We start from the raw sequence: 18105 nt of genomic DNA on the forward strand, positions 1-18105 counted from the left end.
CTCCTTCCCTAGTAGATTTCTAGGGATTTTCATTCATTCCTATTTATTCATAGAGGGTCTTGTGGGCTTTTTTGTTTTGTTTTGTTTTGTTTTTAGAGCATCATGACGTTAAATGTCTTGTGAATGCTTGATCTGTTGTACTTGTAAGCAGGCTGGTTCTGATAATGTAACGCATGAGCAGGTTTAGAGTTGTGTTTGTGTTGTATCCCTGATGTAACATCATCTACCAGTAGAAGGTGTGCTAACAACTGAGATGCAGCAGGTAACTGTTTCCCGAGACTTGGTCTCACTGTGTATCCCGGGCCGTCCAGGAACACGCTATGTGGACTAGACACATAGACACGCAGGTTAGCAAATGTGACTTCTCATTCCACACCACGTGCCAAAACACAACCCGGGTTTAATGTTTGTAGAACCTTCAAGAATTCTGAAGACTAGTGTTAACAATGGTGGTGGGGGTGGATCTCACAAACTATTCAGTTAGCTAACTCTTGGAATATTGGTACAGAAAGAGAAAACCTTGAGAGTGTAGTAAATTTGTCTGAAAGAGAACAGTAGATACCCAAAGCACCCTCACCCTATTTTAGAATCTCTTAGCACCTGAATTACATATTTTGAATGAAAACAGAGGCAACTTTTGAGTCTGACTGGCATTTTTGTATGCAAATGATGGAGGGAGGGAGCCCTGAAGTTGGTTAACTCTTTAATAGTAAGTCAGGGTTTCTCTTTGTAGCCCTGGCTGTCCTGGAACTCACTTTGGAGACCAGGCTGGTCTTAGAAATCTGCCTGCCTCTGCCTCCCAAGCGCTGTGATTAAAGGCGTGCACCACCACCGCCCGGCTTTCCTCTCATTTTAAAATCTAGTATTTATTTATGCACTTTAAAAAAATAGTTCCTAATGAATGCGCAAATGTTTCTTTCTAAGCTACTGAATGTATTTATTTGTACTGAGAAGCATTACTTAGCAATGGGTTGAATACAATGGGAAAAACTTGTTTTTATCTGATACATTTGTTTAGCTGTTTTGTTGTAGGTTTTGTTTAAGACTGAATCTCCTTGTATAGCCTAGATTGTCCTTGAGCATAGTTCTGCCTTGGCTTCCAATAATAATTCTAATAATGCTAGAATACATACTTGGCTAAATCATTTGGTACATCCATGAGGTGGGGGGGGGTAAAGTGAGAGATAATTTCATATGCAGTTTACTAATGAAATGTATTCAACTGAGTGTCAGCAAGTGCTGAACACATGACGCACTAGCTGGTGAGAGGGAAACGTGCAGAAATGATGGCACTAATGGTTTCCAGTGAATAATAAACACTGTCACTAGTTATGAAAACTCCAAGAATGACTGTAAACTGATTACTTCTTGTAACAAGTTGTCAAATATTTGATTTTTTCCTCTCCTCGTTCTTTGCACTTAGAATAATTCTTCTAAACTATAGGTTTAATTCTGTGTGTTCATTTGAATTTGATTTTTGTTATGGTTGTTTTACAGGCTTTGGGCCACTTTGCTTCCGAGTCATAGCCTCTGTTCATAGTTTATGTACATTAAATGCCATTTCAAGTACTTATGTGATTAACCTTTGACATTAACCACCTCCACTCCACTTTTAAATTATTTATAAGATTTGAAAAAAAAAACCATAGTTCATACACAACATTGTGTAGTGTGACCAGATGTAGACTCTAAGGATTGAGGTTAGACAAGAGAAGACTGTAAGGGAAAGTCAATTTGCAGTTGTTGCTTAAGAGGCAATATCTAATTCTAATACAGGCAATATTAACCACTTTCTGTTCTGATTTCTGTTTCCTCAGATTCCATACTTAAGTTAGATCACGCCACAGGAAACTTCTGGAATTGTGGCATTCTTTTTCATTAGGTTTGTGTGTCATTATCATGTTGCTAAATCCTCTCTATGCCTGCTTCACCATCTGCAAAATGGAACAGCTAAAATTTTGATACATTGCTAAAAGGAGCCAGTGAGATCTCACGTTTCCATGATTCAGTGGATGCCGTTTGCTCTTCAGGTGTGTGTCGAGCATTTGTCTAGATCAGGAAGAAAGTAACCAACCGTCGTCACTTTTGCTTCTGTGAAGTGGACAGGGATCAGGGTTTTTGATTCCCCTGCCTGTGATTCCAGCATCATGGAAGCTGAGGCAGAACTGGTCTAAGTTTAAGGCCAGCAGGAGCTACATAGCTTTTTATAGACTATCTATGCATCTGAGGACTTTCCTGGGATGTTTTCCAATCATCACTTGAAGGACTGATTTCTATCATATTTATATTTATATTATATCATATCACCTGCATGGTCCTTGGTCTGTACCTGGCATAACTTCCCCAGCATTGGGCCTGCGGAAGAATGCACAGGGCAGTGGTGTAATGTCTAAAGAGACGGAGAAGCATTCCCACCTTGGATTGTTGTAGTCAGATACACTAGCTCCTGTTGTCACCTGTTTGTGACTCTCCTCTATTACTCTTATCAGGGATATGGAAATAAGCTTGACTTTAGAAATATTAAATGATCACGTGCATGGTCTAAAAACCACCAACACTCAAGGGTATATGGGGTGGTGGCTCATGGCTAGGTTCGCAGCACTTGGGAGGTGAAGCCAGGAAGATACGAAATTTCTGGTCATTTAATGGAAAATTTGAGGCCAGCCTCTTTCTGTCTTCGGGTGCAAAGATTAAAGGTGTGCACCACCACACCAAGCATGTGGGCTTATTATTGTTTTGCTATGTATCCCAAGCTACCCTGGAACATGCTAGATATTGGAGGAGGACCTTAAACTTCTGATCCCCCAAATGATGAGACCACACACATGGACCACTGTACTTGGTACAAATTAAACATTTAAATTAATATAATAAAAAGTGGGATTTTGTTTTATTTTTTCATATCACAGAACATTTAATTTTTAAAACTGAACCATGCCAGCCAGTGGTGGTGGTGGTGGTGGTGGTGGTGGTGGTTGCTCAGGAGGCAGAAGCAAGTGGATCTCTCTGAGTTCAAGGCCAGCTTGGTCTACAGAGTTCTAGGACAACCAAGGGTAAACAGAGAAACCATGCCTTGAGAAAACAAAAGAAAACAAAAACTGAACAATGCCATATTGACTCACGTGACCTACCTCCGCCAAATGTAAGAAGTGAAGCTTAGTATTTCTCTAGTACTTATTTCTTGCCTTCCCTCCCTTCTACCATAATGTTTTTAAAAAATATTTGCTTACTTAATGTGTGAGGGAGAGTGTGTCTTCAACTTCAAATTTTCTGTTTTCTATTTTATTATTCTATATTGGTGAGTCTGTAAGTTTCATATTTGGGGGGCAGTGGCTCATGTACCTGCAAGCATGGACAAGACTTGCTTCGGTTTGATCCTAGCAACACAAAAGAAAAAAAAAAAAAACAGATCCTAGTATTCATTTATGGCTAGTGTGTGTGTGTGTGTGTGTGTGTGTGTGTGTGTGTGTGTGTTCTGTTTCTTACTGCTAACTGAAACTGGTACATTGCTTACAATCGTGATTGTGATGTCTAGAGCTCAGCCCGAGGCTTGATAATCAAGCTGAGCAGGGGGATCGATCTGACACAGAATTTGGCTTGCTTCAGGTGTTAATATTTTAAGCATCAACCTAAGTGAATTTTGTTTTCATGTATTTTTTTAAATTCCTTAAAAACAATGCTACACTTTGGTTTCTTTCACATACACTCTCAGGTTTTTCCTATAAGCACTCATCTTTTCTTCCTTGAAAACTGATTGCTTCTTGTGTTCTTTTTTTTTTTAATTTTTTAAATTTTTTTATTTTTTATTTTTTTTCCCCCGGAGACAGGGTTTCTCTGTGTAGCCCTGACTGTCCTGGAACTCACTCTGTAGACCAGGCTGGCCTTGAACTCAGAAATCCACCTGCCTCTGCCTCCCAAGTGCTGGGATTAAAGGCGTGAGCCACACAAGGTGCTTCTTGTGCTCTTTAAATTTCTATTGACTATTTAAAATGACTATTTCTAATCAGGAGTGTGCATCTGTGTGTGGGTCCATGCTACAGAATACTGTAGAGTTTACAGGCTTTGAATAGGAAGTGTATTTTTCTTTAGGCCTCATCTAGGGCTGAAACACACAGAGTTTCTGTCATGTTTTTGACCTTCATAGGCTTAATCATGGTTCACTCTCCTGTATCTCTCTCCTTCCTTTCACACTAGTCTGTACCTCTAAGCATTTTGGGGTCCAGAAGGTAATAGCAGTCCTAACCTGTATAAAATGCTTTTCTGTGTGTTTAATAGAAACATACCCATGTTTAAAATCATTTGGAGAATTAAAATGTATTTTCTAGGCACAGAGTCTTACTATGCAGTACAGGCTGTTCTCAAATTCGTCCTGCCTCACACTCCCCAGTAGGGACTGCAGCATGCCCCACCATACCTGGTGGTCTGTAGTCATCTAACTAAGACTCTAGGAGACACTGGTAGAGTGTCTGGTATCACCATCTGGTACTTCTTGTGTGATATCCTGTGTCAACATTTTAAACATCCAACTGCTTATGAAAGCAGTTGGCTCTTTAACTCCAAAATCTCATTACAAAGCATTTAGGGAATAACTTAAAATGCTGTTCTTCTGAACACTGGGATCCTATACATTTATTTGTGTATGTGTGTGTGTGTTTCCAGGGTCTCACTGTTATGTAGTTAACAGACATTCTTTTGTCTCTGTTCTCCTCCAAATTCTGGGATTAAAGGTATCCCTAGCTGGGTGGTGGTGGCACACGCCTGTAATACCAGCACTCTGGGAGGCAGAAGCAGGAGGATTTCTGAGTTTGAGGCCAGCCTGGTCTACAGAGGAAGTTCCAGGACAGCCAGGACTATATAGAGAAACCCTGTCTTGAAAAACCCAAATCCAAAAAACAACAACAACAACAACAAAAAGGTATCCCTAAACCCAAGGTCCATACAATCGTAAAACAAAAACCTTCATTCATTTTAAGGAACTTTTCTTGTGTTATCATGTCATCTCATTATCTATTTTTTCTTTTTGTCTACTTACTTATCTTTGTAGAATTTCTATTTGTGCCTTAACCCATCCCCCAAGTTGGATCTTTTTATTTGTTAAACTCCTGTCATTTCACATTTGCTTTCAAAAGCACCCATCCAGTGCTTGCAAGTGAGGCTGGGTTTGCTAATGGATGCCTGGCAGTTCCATTTCCCTGGAGTTTCTGGAGCAAAGGAAACATTGTACCTAAAGTGCACTTCACAATGGCAACTATATTCTTCCATGTTCTTAGAATGTTTTGGTATTCCAAGTACCTTGTGTGCTTAAAAACATGATTTGCAACACTGCTTTTGAGTTTTAAACAACCCAATTATTTTTTGTTCGTTTTTTTTTTGTTTGGTTGGTTGGTTTTTTGGATTTGGTTTTTTTTTTTTTGAGACAGGGTTTCTCTGTATAGCCCTGGCTGTCCTGGAACTCACTGTAGACCAAGCTGGCCTCAAACTTAGAAATCCCCCTGCCTATGCCTTCCAAGTGCTGGGATTAAAGGCGTGCACCACCATCACCGCCCTGCAAACCACCCAGTTATAAGCAGAAGGGAGGTCAATTAATTCCTGCTTTCCCAAGGTATGTCTGCTAACCTTGGGGCTAGAAGAGATTGTGGTTTCTGGTATCTGGCATCTGCATTCATGATACAAAAGATACAAATCTTTCAGATAGCTTCTTTTAACTTCAGATGTCCTTGGCATTAGCAAACTGTCTTACCTTGATTTGGTGGTACACACCTTTAATTCCAGTACTTGGGAGAAAACAGAGGATGTAGATCTCTGAGTTTTAGGCCAACCTAGTCTACATTAGTGACATTCGGGACAACCAGAGCTACCACAGTGAGACTTTGTCTCCAAAATTAAAAACAAAAGGCAGTTACAGGGTCTGGAGGCTTTGACCACTTGTTGCTTTTGTATAGGACCTGGGTTTGGTTCCCAGAACCCACATGCCAGATGGTGGCTCACAGCCATCTATAACTACAGTTTTAGGGGAGCAGATACATTCTCCAAGGTTACTAGGCACATATGACTCATTTGCATAGAAGCAGATAAAATATATATGTTAAATAAAAAAACCTAAAAACTCCCAAACCTTTGAATTTTGTTTTACACATTTATTAATTAATATTTCATCCCATGTGTATGAGTGTTTTTCTGCATGTATATCTGTGTACCATATGGTTTCTGATGCTATAAAAGGCCAGAATAAGATTTGGATCTCCTGTAAATGAAGTTACAGATGATTGTAAGCAGTCATATAGGTGCTGGGAATTAAACTCAGGTCCTCTGGAACAGCAGTCTTAAGTGTTGAGCCATCTCTTGAGCCCCCACAAAATAATTTTTGCTTGTTTTTTTCTGAGACAGGGTTTCTCTGTGTAGCCCTGGCTGTCCTGGAACTGACTCTGGAGACCAGGCTGGCCTCGAACTCAGAAATCCTCCTGCCTCTGCCTCCCAAGTGCTAGGATTAAAGGTGTGCACCACCACGGCCTAGCCCTTGCTTCTCTTCTTGAGACAGGGTCTCTACATAATCCTGGCTGTCTTGGAACTCACTATGTAGAGTAAGCTGGCCTTGAACTCGCATACATGTACCTCCTTCTGACTCTTAAGTGGTGGGACTAATGGTGTGTTCTACTGTGGGACCCAAATTAGTTTTTTAAAGATCAGTCACAAGTGGATGATTTGTCATGTGCAATTTTCTTTCTTTTTTTCTTTTTTTTAAAGATTTATTTATTATTATATGTAAATACACTGTAACTGTCTTCAGACACACCCAAAGAGGGTGTCAGATCTCATTATGGATGGTTGTAAACCCCCATGTGGTTGCTGGGATTTGAACTCAGGACCTTCAGAAGAGCAGTCAGTGCTCTTAACCACTGAACTATCTTTCCAACCCCCATGTGCAACTTTCAACAGCTTTCAAAATACAATTTTTTCCAGGTGTGGTAGGCTATGCCTTTAATACCAATACTCCAAAGGCTGAGCCAGGCAGATCTATGTGAGTTTCAGGCCAGACTAGTCTACATAGAGATTTCTAGTCATTCAGGTCTATACAGTGAGGCACCTAGTCTTGGGGCAGGAGGGAAAGAGAAATAATAAAGAAAAAGAGAAGAATAGAGTAAAAGTTGGACTTTATAAATCGCTCTGGTTATAGACAGTTACAGAGTTGGAGTTGGGGTAGGTGGTTTTGTTTTTTAGTCTTTAAAAATGACAGATACACTGTTTGCAGTCTGTTGTGTAGGAAACATAGAAGTCGCCACTCCATCCAAATGACAAGTAAATGAGGGAGATGAAAACCAGCAATGCTTGGTTCTGTCAAAACAAGATCAGAGGGAACCATAGTCCCGGTGCTGAGATGTAGCAGGTAGTGAAAATATAGCTTGGCAGCAGTCCACAGGACAAAATGTCCGGACCCATCCTCAGGGTGGGGAGACCTGGGCAGCTAGTGACCTGCTGGGAACTTGGTGTGGCTCAGGAGTGCAGACTCCTGGGTCACCTAGTCAGTGTGGTACCCACTTGTCCCTCTGCTCCAGCTCTCTCCATTGCACGAAGTTGGTAGTATAGCCCATCACCATATGCTTCCTGGCATGGAAGGGGAAAGAAATGCTTTCGAAATATGCCAGAGAATTCCATTAGACTTTCACGTCCTGGCTTCAACAAACTATTATATTAAACTTACATTCTGGCTTTTTTTCCTTTCTTATACCTAGCTTTCCAATGTGGATCTGGCTGTACTGGAACTCACAGAGGTCCCACGCCCTATCCTGCCCATTGCTGGGATTAGAGGCATGAGCATTTTAGGAATTTCTAGAATTTTATCAGATTCTAGCCTAACCCTCACCTGAAGGAAGAGAACTACCCAGCTGCAGACCACTCAAGAAATCCAGTTTTGCAAGGCAGCGGTCACTCACGCCTGTAATCCCAGCACTTTGGGAGGCAGAGGCAGGGGGATTTCTGAGTTCAAGGCCAGCCTGGTCTACAGAGTGAGTTCCAGGACAGCCAGGGCTACACAGAGAAACCCTGTCTGGAAAAAAACAAATCCAAAAACACCAAAACCAAAAAAAAAAAAAAAAAAAAAAAAAAAAAAAAAAAAAATCCAGTTTTACCCAGCTGGCTGAAATAACTTTGAACCACAGTGGTGAAGTTCATAGTGCAAGAAAAGACCCACAAAAGACACAGCAGGGCAGAATGTTCTTTCACTGCATTATCAAAGTCTTGCTGAGGGTGGTTACCAAGGATATTGTGTGTGCCATTGAACAAACAATTGCAAGGTATACCAAAAAAAAAAAATTGAAGAAGTGCTCAAAATAGAAGCAAATATAGTACCAATATGGGGATTATTTGTATTATATTTTTATCTACTTATAGTGTTTAGGCTATTTGCTTAGTTTGATTTTTTTTTTCAAGACATGGTTTCTGTGTAGCCCTGGCTGTCCTGGAACTCACTCTGTAGACCTGGCTGGTTTCAAACTCAAAGATTTGCTTGCTTCTGCCTCCTGAGTGCTGGGATCATAGACATGGGCCACTACTGCCTGGATTTTGTATTGTCCTTGTGTGTGTGTGTGTGTGTGTGTGTGTGTGTGCGCGCGCGCACATTCAGTGGATGTCAGATGACTTCTATGAGCCAGTTCTCCTTTCAGGATGTGACTCTCTGTGGTAAAACCCAGATGTCAGCTTTAGCAGGTCCACCTCACTGCACCCAGAAGTGGTTTTAATGATTAATATGCTAATGAATAAAAGGTAGACAGATGCAAGAACAGGTGGGTAATGTTTGCGGAGATAGACATTTTTAGAAAGAACTAAAGACCTGTTGGATCGCTAGCAGGCTGCAGCAGGAGTGACAAGAATGCCTTTGATGGCTTCGCTAACAAGCTGCATGCAAAACGAGGAAGAATCTGAACTCAAAAAATATGGCCCTAGATGATTCAAAAAGTAAACTGCAAAAGGAAAGGGGCAGGGAAGGCAAGGAGAGTGGACCACTGGAGAGCGGTGGGACACGCCCAAAGCTCTTCATAACCTAGGAAGCCAAGAAAGGAAAATGCAGAAGTACCTGAGCTGTCTCAAATTTATGTCAAATACGTGATTATAGATCCAGGCTGCTCAGGAACTTCAAGTGGAGTACCCCACCCACTCCACCCACCCCATCCCTTGAGGCTAAAGTCAGTAGAGGACTCCAGTCCTTCTTAATTGACCCATAGCATTATTCATGACCACAGGAGACCACAGATCTTTGATTAAGAGTAGGATATTCAAAGAGATGTGTCTCTTGTAAGGGTCTGCAGGAGACAGCGGGCTTTCTTCACTGCTCATGGTACAAAGGCTCCAAAGCAAATTAGCATTTCTACTAAACATGCAGTTAGTATTCAAGATGAAAATATCCTGTTTTTAATTCCCTCCTTGCCTCACCAAATCATTTGAAAGTGCGTTCTTGTAATAGAAAGTTATTTGTTGACAGCTGTGACTCTTCTGTGATTTATGCTACCTCTGACCTGCATTCTGTATACCATGACTTCATCCATGGCAGTGAGTGGAGGTGACATGTACACCCTGACCTGGCACACACCTAGTGCCTTACTTAGGTAACTTACTTCATCCATGCTTGCTGCTGGAAGATTGGCATTGCTCGGGACGGCTGTCTGCCATGAGTCGGTGCCTTCCTAGTGAGGAAAGACCAGTCTATTGGGTTCTTACGATGAAGAGTGTGAGAGTTTTCCATTTCTTTATTCATTTTATTGTTTTATTTGTTTCTTCAGCTGGCCTTGAGCTTGTAAAAATTTCCCACCTCAGCTTTTTGCGTGCTGGTATTAGAGACCAGCTCACACACAGCTTCTCTGTATTACTTTCTCAGATGGTCTCAATACTTGACCTCAGCCAAAGCTCCAGAAGCCACCAGAATCATTAGCCTTTGCTGTATCTTTATTATTCGAATTTAGGGGAATGTATGTGTGCGCCCATCAGTCTTTATATAGTCCATTTGGTCACAGTTGATATTCTTTGAGAGGATTTTTGATGGTTTCCACTTTGTCCCAGGATGAAGCCAGTTGGAGATACTGAGTATCCCTTCAGTTTCCTACCCCGGCCCTTCTTCACTGTAGCGTGGTGATAGAAAGCTCTTACACTGGTTTCAGCAACACGGGAGCTACGGTGGCTAGAAGTACTTCAATGAAGGACAATCCACGGGCACAGGGTCTTTGTTCAGGTATTTTGGAAGCACATAAAAATAGATTTTGAACATTTAAAGAGTTATTAGCTGCCAGGAGGAGATTTCTGAGTTCGAGGCCAGCCTGATCTACAGAGTGAGTTCCAGGACAGTCAGGGCTACACAGAGAAATCCTGTCGAAAGAAAAAGAAAGAAAGAAAGAAAGAAAGAAAGAAAGAAAGAAAGAAAGAAAGAAAGAAAGAAAGAAAGAAAGAAAGAAAGAAAGAAAGAAAGGAAGGAAGGAAGGAAGGAAGGAAGGAAGGAAGAAAGGAAGAAGAGAAGAAAGAGAAGAAAGAAAAAAAGAAAAGGAAAAATGTTTATAATGAATCAGTGTCTAAGCAGTAATAGTTATACCTCCTTTGTATGACACAATAATACTTTCATTAAAATATTGAGTTTGAACTAAATGTTTGAAATAAACATTTGAATTTCTTATCCATTTATGCGATTGTCAAATAATATTAAGTATGACATGTGCTTGTGCTTGTATTTTTTGGTTTTTGTTTGTTTGTTTGTTTGTTTTATTTTGCTTGGTTTGTTCAGACTGGGTCTCACTGTCTTACCTTTCCAAGTGTTAGGATCGCAGGTCACATCATTATGCGTGGCTGAGCTTATACCTCCTTATGCTATCTGGCATCTTTACTTAGAGGGAGAGATAGTTTTAAATTCACTTAACTTGGCCAGAACTTGAAAAGTTAGCCTCCTGCTTCCATTTTCATTGACACTTGATAATATAATTTTTTTTGTATAATTTTGAAAGCATTTTGCAAGTTTGTTATATTTTAATGTTTGGGATTCCCTCCTCCCTGCACATTTTCTCCCTCTCATCTTGTTCTCTAGCTGTCACTAGAGTGAAAAGTGACATTTCTCCCCAGCAAATGTTACGTTCAAAGAGACTTAACAACGGCCGGCCAGTCTTTTTTTATCCTTTAGGATCTGTGGGAAGAAGCGGAGCCCAAGCGCGGCAGGTGCGAGAGGGTGGCCATGCTACCACAACTACTCATTGAAGTGCTTCCAAGGGAGCGGGCCGTTCTGCTGCCTCAGCCACTGGGCCTCCCTCCCTGCCTGCTGGGCCTCTCCACTGCCCTGCAACCAAAATAACACATGGCTTACAGGTGGGCTGTAGATGATTCCTGGGTCCCTGCTCTGTCCTGTGGCCCAGGCTTTGTGTACCAAATGCTAAATATTTCGTTTACTCTCTGTCACGGCAAGGGAGACATCTTTGTCATTTTTTTTTTTTGTTTTTTGTTTTTTTGTTTTTTGTTTGTTTCTCTGTGTAGCCCTGGCTGTCCTGGAACTCACTCTGTAGACCAGGCTGGCCTCGAACTCAGAAATCCGCCTGCCTCTGCCTCCCAGAGTGCTGGGATTACAGGCGTGCCACCACTGCCCCCCCCCCCCCCCCCGTGACATCTTTGTCATTTATTTGTTTTAAGTTGATGAATGCTTTCCACAATTTGCAGTGTAGCCCAACTATGCTGACCTGAAACACTGACTCTAAAGTGCTTTAAAAAAACAAAAAACAAAAAACAACAACAACAAAACAAAACAAAACAGTGTTGAGTGTGATAGCGTATACCTTTAATCCCAGCACTTTGGATACAGAAGCAGGCAGATGTCCATGAGTTGGAAGCCAGCTTGGTGTATATAAGTTCCAGGTCAGCCAGGGCTACATACTGAGACCCAGACTAAATAATAGCAATGATAGTGACAATAGGAATAATTGTGATCAAAGTTTTATCTTTGTTTTCTGTTTGGGAGCCGTAGCATCCTTTGGTGCACACACACAGGCATGCACTCGTGGGGTTCATCTTGAATCTCTCCTTCCTGCTCCTCCTGCCTCTACCTCCTAAGCCGGGGGATGACAAGTGTGAGACACACCAGCATGATTGTGATAGAATTATTCTTATTTCCTCTTAAATAAAATTTCTAGTTTGCAAAATGCATAATTTGTCTTAATAACACAGATAAATACAGACAGCTCCAGAGTTTTCTTGTTTGCTTTTATGTCTTTTTCATGAATCCTTTCCTTTGCTTTTCTGTTAGAAGTAAGGTTTGATAAAAAATCCACCTGGATGTGGTGTTGCATGCCTGTAATCTGAGGGTTAGAGAAGACGAAGAGGAGGACGAAGAGTCTGAAGCCTCATGAAGCTGGGCTACATGAAATCTTTGAGGACAGCCTGAGATTCGGACCCTGTGTCAAAACAAACAGAAAGGAATTCATAGAACCTGCTCATTTAAAATCCAATACTACTGTTTCTGAAGTGATATTATTTAAGCAATGTTTTTTAAGATTCCTTTTTGTTTTTGTTTTTCATTATGTATAGCACAAGGCTGTGTGACGTATGAGTACAGTACCCAAGGAGCCCAAAGGAATTGGATTCCTTAGAGCTGGAGCTGCCGTGGGTTGGGAGCACCCAACCTATGTGCCAGGAACTTGCAATTCTCAGCAAGGAACAATATGTGGTCTTAATCACCAAGCCAAGCCATCTCTCCAGCCAAGTAATGCTGTTTTAAACAAAATAATGATAGACCAAAGGTCACCAGCCTTATAATGTGGTGTTGGAGTGGGAAGTTTCACATTACATGTAGTTCTGCATTGCACCGGTCCTTAGAGTCCATCTCATTGAGGCTTGGTGTTGGGACTGACACAGCTGCTTAAATCTTCCCTCCTGTGAATGTGCCATCACTTGAAGGCAGGACTCTGAGTCATTTATAACACGGTTAATAGTTTAACATTCATTCTTCTTGAATTTTTGAAGACATTGAAATATAGGGTTAATGCAAGACTCATACCTTCCTCAAAATATCGGAAGGTACACTATTTTTAATATTTTTGGGGGGAGGGGTTCGAGACAGGGTTTCTCTGTGTAGCCCTGGCTGTCCTGGAACTCACTCTGTAGACCAGGCTGGCCTCAAATTCAGAAATCCACCTGCCTCTGCCTCCTAAGTGCTGGGATTAAAGGCATGTATCACCACTGCCCTGCTCTATTTTTAATATCTACCATCATGTTATAGATTTGAAGCAGCTCTCTAGAATATGTACAGTCTATTTCTGATCCTTAATGTGTGGCCACGATGAATAGTGCAGTCATTAATTGAGTCTGGTTAAACCTTAGTTATAGACTTTTTTGTCCCAGAAGTCCACCACGGCACTTTATGGCATGAAATTCACAAATCTAAAGGAATAGAGCTTATGTTATAAAAGGTCATTGAACCCAGTGATGAGCATTGTGAGTGCGAACTGTGGTCACACATTTCAGCTTAGGGAATATTTATTCTCTATAAAAACTATGTCATTAGGGGCTGGAGGTGTGGCTCAGCTAGTAGAGGAAGCATGCCTAACATGTCAAAAAGCCCTGGGTTTCACTCTTCTGTACTGCTTAAACCAGACATCGTGGGAAGTACCTGAAATCCCAGCACTCAAGAAGTAGGGACAGAGGATTGGCAGTTTAAGATCAGCTTTGGCTGTGTAGCAAGTTCAAGGCCAGCTTGGGATATGTGATTTTCCTTTAGAATTGTGTAAGTGGGAATAAGTTGAGATAGTTCTATCAATATAAAGTACCATGTATTTCTATATATTGTATGCTCCTGCTTCAACTTTGTGTTCTCTCTCTCTCTCTTTCTCTCTCCCTCTCCCTCTCTCCCCCTCTCTCCCTCCCTTTCTCCCCCCTCTCTCTCTCCTTCTCTCTCCCCCTCTCTCCCTCCCTCTCTTCCCCCCTCTCTCCTTCTCTCCCCCATCTCTCTCCCTCTCTCCCCCCTCTCTCCCCCCTCTCTCTCCCCCTCTCCCCCCTCTTTCTCTCCCCCTCTCTCTCCCTCTCTCCAGGGTTTTTTTGTAGCCCTGGATGTCCTGGAACTGACTCACTCATGCTGTCCTCAAACTCAGAAATTTGCCTGCCTCTGCCTCCCAAGTGCTGGGATTAAAGGCATTAGTCATCACTGCCTAGTTTATTTTTCTTATTATATAATACTAACTGGCCTGTAACTTGCCAAGTTTTGATTAACCAAGATTTGAACTCGTGGTAATCCTCCTGCCTCTGTCCCTTAGAATGCTGTATATCACCACACCTGGCTGTTTATATGATTTATGCATTTGTACCACCAGAATCAAAGCTAGCATCTATGCCAGGTCTCAACCACTGAGGGTCACAAACTCTTTGGGGATCAAACAACTCTTTCACAGGGGTTACCTAAGACCATCAGGAAATACAAACATTTACATTATGATTCATAACAGTAGCAAAATTACAGTTATGGAGTAGCAAAGGATGTTGGTGTTACCACACCTGAGGAATAGTATTAAAGGGTCACAGTTAGGAAGGTTGAGAACCTCAGAGCTCCTGCTGCTGGGGACAAGGCCAGCCTGGTCTACAGAGTGACTTCAAGACCAGCCAGAGCTACACAACTGCTTTCCAGTCCTGTATGTAACTATATCCAAAAATCCTTTACATTAGTTGGTTTCTGTTGCTATGGCAAAATGCAACGACCAAAAGCAACTTACACAGGAGTTGTTTTCTTTTTGCCTTTTGGCTCCTGAAGGGTAAGAGTCCATCCTGGTGGGAGCGAGGCAGCAAGCAGCGAGCATAGGGACAGGAACAGAAAACACACAGCTCACATCTTTAACTGCAGGTACAAAGCAGAGTGAGCTGGAAAAGGCCTAGGCTTTCTGTTCTCAAAGCGCACCCACAGGGTCACACTTCCTGTAACAAGGCCACATCTCCTAAACGTTCCCCAAATAGTGCCACTATCTGAGGACTCAGTGTTCAAAGGCCAGAGTATAAAGGGGTTTTTTTCATTTAAACAACCACAACCACCATGCTCAGAGTTCTTTGTCTGAAGAAAAAGGAAATGGTAGATGAACCATTAAAACCAGTGCAAATGTTACATCCTCTTCTTTCTCCCGCCCCCCCCCCCCCACTTCTGTTTTTCCAAGACAGGGTTTCTCTGCATAGCCCTGGCTGTCCTGGAACTTGTTCTGTAGACCAGGCTGGCCTTGAATTCACAGCGATCTGCCTGCCTTTGTCTCCTCAGTGCTGGGATTAAAGGTGTGCTCCACCGCTGTCTTCTTCCCCTTCTCTTTATTTGGGGTTTTCAGGGAGAATCCTCAAAAGGTCTGGATATCAGAATGACATCATCATAGTAGAAAGCTTTATTTCTTATTTTGTGGATTTAAAGTACACCGTATCTTTTGCTGGCTTTCAGAGTTTAGACACACCTGCCATTGGCCCAGATTTTAACCAAAGAGGTCAAATACTGGCACGCGTCAAAGTGTCAAGAGCTTATATTTCAGACTCGGAAGCTTCTGTATGCTTTTGTTTTGTATGGTTGATAATTTTTGGAGCAGGGTAGGCAACCTTCCTGCCTCAGCTTCCTGTCTGCTGAGATAACAGAAGCTCCCAGAACCACACCTGGCTTTCTGCTGCATTTTCCTCATTTTCGTCCCATGGGGGTGTCCCCATCTTTAGTTTTGAACATAAAACTTTTATTTCAAACACCAGAACTTTTTCTTCACAACCTTTTATTTATTTATTTATTTTTTTGTTTCTGGTGAGTATGTAAATCGACTTATAGATCTCCTGCTCATAGTGCAGAATTTATAGGTATCTCTGACATTCTGCCTGGCTCTGGGCCATCTCTCAGTGTGGTGCAAACACAATGATGACCGTAGTATCCTCAGTGCTGGCTAATATCTCAGATTTGTTTGGGATTTCTGGTCTCTAAAGACCTGACAAGAAACAACTTAGGTGGGGCACAGTTGTTTTTATTTTCCTTGAATTTGGTCTGCAAATTCCTGCTGAAATTCTTTCTTCAGAGTCACTCTTTGTATAAGTTAGGAGGAACGAGAACAGAAATCACATGAGGTCTTCCTTACTTTTCTTCTCACAGCTTTGCTTTAAAGCAGTTGTTCTCAGGGTAATCATTTTCAAAGCATTAGTAAGAGCCATCGCTGCCAAGTTGCTGAGATTCTGAAACAGCGTTTTCTTCTGAGAGCTGGGCAGCTGAGGTCATTTACTAGCTCTGGGTGTGTGTGGAAGGGAGAGCCATTTTGTGGACACACCCCGCTGAGGTCAGTAACCTGCTGTGCAGTGCACTCTACTCTGACCCAGTTTAGACCTGGACGATCTCAGCAGGCAGAGACTGCATCTGTACAGGAAGGAAGCAACTAATACTGAGAGGCTCGGAAGGGGCTCGAAAGGAAAGGAAGGGCCTGACCCAATGGGATGGACATGGAGCCTTCATGACCTTGGGTTAGTGAGGGTCCGAGTACTGACCAAGGATAACTTCGTCCCTGCACAGGCGGCGTACACTAGGAATCCCAGTACTCAGGAGGCCAAGGAAGGGGGGATCATGGCAAGCCTGATCCGCATAGAAAGTTCCAGGCCAGCCTGGGATATAGAATGAGACAGTGCCTTAAAATAAAATAATAAAGAATTTTTAAAAAAAGATATGATACACAGTATGCATTACTTGTATGTATGTGCACATTTATAGTTTGAATGACTGGCTTTTAGAGATTTATGTTTCTTCTGTTAAAGGCCTGCTTTGGCTGGAGACATGGCTTGGTGGATGAAATGCTCAGTGTACAAGTGTAAGGACTCCCAAAATCCACATAAAAGCATGCCTGCAAGCCTCCTGGGATCCCAGCACCGGAGAGGAAGAGATCCCCAGGGCAAGCTGGCTAGCTGGTCTAGCTGGACTCCCAGAGCTGCTGGTCCAGAATGAGACCCTGCAGGAAAAGCAAAGAAGGTTGACGTGTGCGTACACACACACACACACACACACACACACACACACACACACCCTCATACATTAAAAAAAAAAAAAGGAAGAAAAGAGAGAAAATGCACTTCAGGGTTTGAGTTAGTAAATTGAGCTCTACAATGACATACAAACATGGTAGATCTGTGTAGAGGTTTCTGGGACTCTGACAGCTACATATAGGAGACACTGTGTTGAACCTAAATGTGCCCAAAGGCCTTTAGTGGATCATAGCTTTTTAATTTATTATTTTAAATTTTACCTTCTAGAAAATATTGCAGAAAATCTGTTTTAAAATGCAGAATAGATCATAGCTTTTGAACTTTTAAAATTTTATCTCCTAGAAAATCTGTTTTAAAACACTGAATAACTAAAAAGGATAAAATTAGAGTAGATTTCAATTTAAGGAGGAAATCTGTCTAGGAACTACATTAATTTCAGAAAGATTGCATTTTATAGAGTCCATCACTTCACTGAGGGTAGTTCCGCTGTTAGTCGTAAGTTTTTGCTAAGAGGTTGGTTGGGGCATGGAAAACTGGAACCTTTCAGTTCTCTTTGACAGTTTGCCAGCTGGAATCCCAGCCAACCAGATAACAAGTTGTAGCAACACTCGGTCCTCTAGGACTCCTGAGCCTGTGCCAGGCCTCGGAGGGAAGTCTCTTTGAGCACGCTCTGGTCCATCTGAGAGTAGAAGGTACCACAGTCCCTGTGTACACAGAAGTATTCCAACTCCATCGCAAGAAGCTTATAATAGAGGTACTGGTAGTATTTAGTGTCATTTTACTACTTTAAAGTTTAAACAGAAAACAAGGAGGCAGAATCCCCTTTGCCTTCTTTAGTGTTCTGTCTGTAAGTGGTTGAATTCAGCTGGAGAGACCTCAAGTATGTGTGTCAGGAAGTAGCAGTGAACCTCTTTTAATCTGTTTTAGTTAGGGTTTTACTGCTGTGACAGACACCATGAGCAAGGCAACTCTTATAAGGGCAACATTTAATTGGGGCTGGCTTGCAGGTTCAGTGGTTCAGTCCATTATCACCAAGGTGGGAGCATGGCAGAGTGCAGGCAGGCATGATGTACGAGAAGTTGAGAGTTCTATATCTTCATCTGTAGGCTGCTAGCAGTATCTTCATCT

The 18105-nt window shown here is 42.0% G+C and overlaps 1 protein-coding gene and 1 long non-coding RNA gene across 4 annotated transcripts in view; one reads left to right on the forward strand and one right to left on the reverse strand.

The window, feature by feature from the left end:
* The window catches only part of Tet2 (tet methylcytosine dioxygenase 2), a 73499-nt gene that overhangs the window by 12064 nt on the left and 43330 nt on the right, over window positions 1-18105 (forward strand). The gene's annotated exons all lie outside the window — the stretch shown is intronic.
* On the reverse strand, window positions 12201-14911 carry LOC127682672 (uncharacterized). Its single transcript, XR_007977415.1, has 2 exons — window positions 14718-14911; window positions 12201-12410 (listed from the first exon to the last, which is right to left on the reverse strand). It is a non-coding gene; the product is annotated as an uncharacterized LOC127682672 (long non-coding RNA).

This window comes from Apodemus sylvaticus, chromosome 4, assembly GCF_947179515.1.
Source record: "Apodemus sylvaticus chromosome 4, mApoSyl1.1, whole genome shotgun sequence".
Lineage (NCBI taxonomy): Eukaryota > Metazoa > Chordata > Mammalia > Rodentia > Muridae > Apodemus > Apodemus sylvaticus.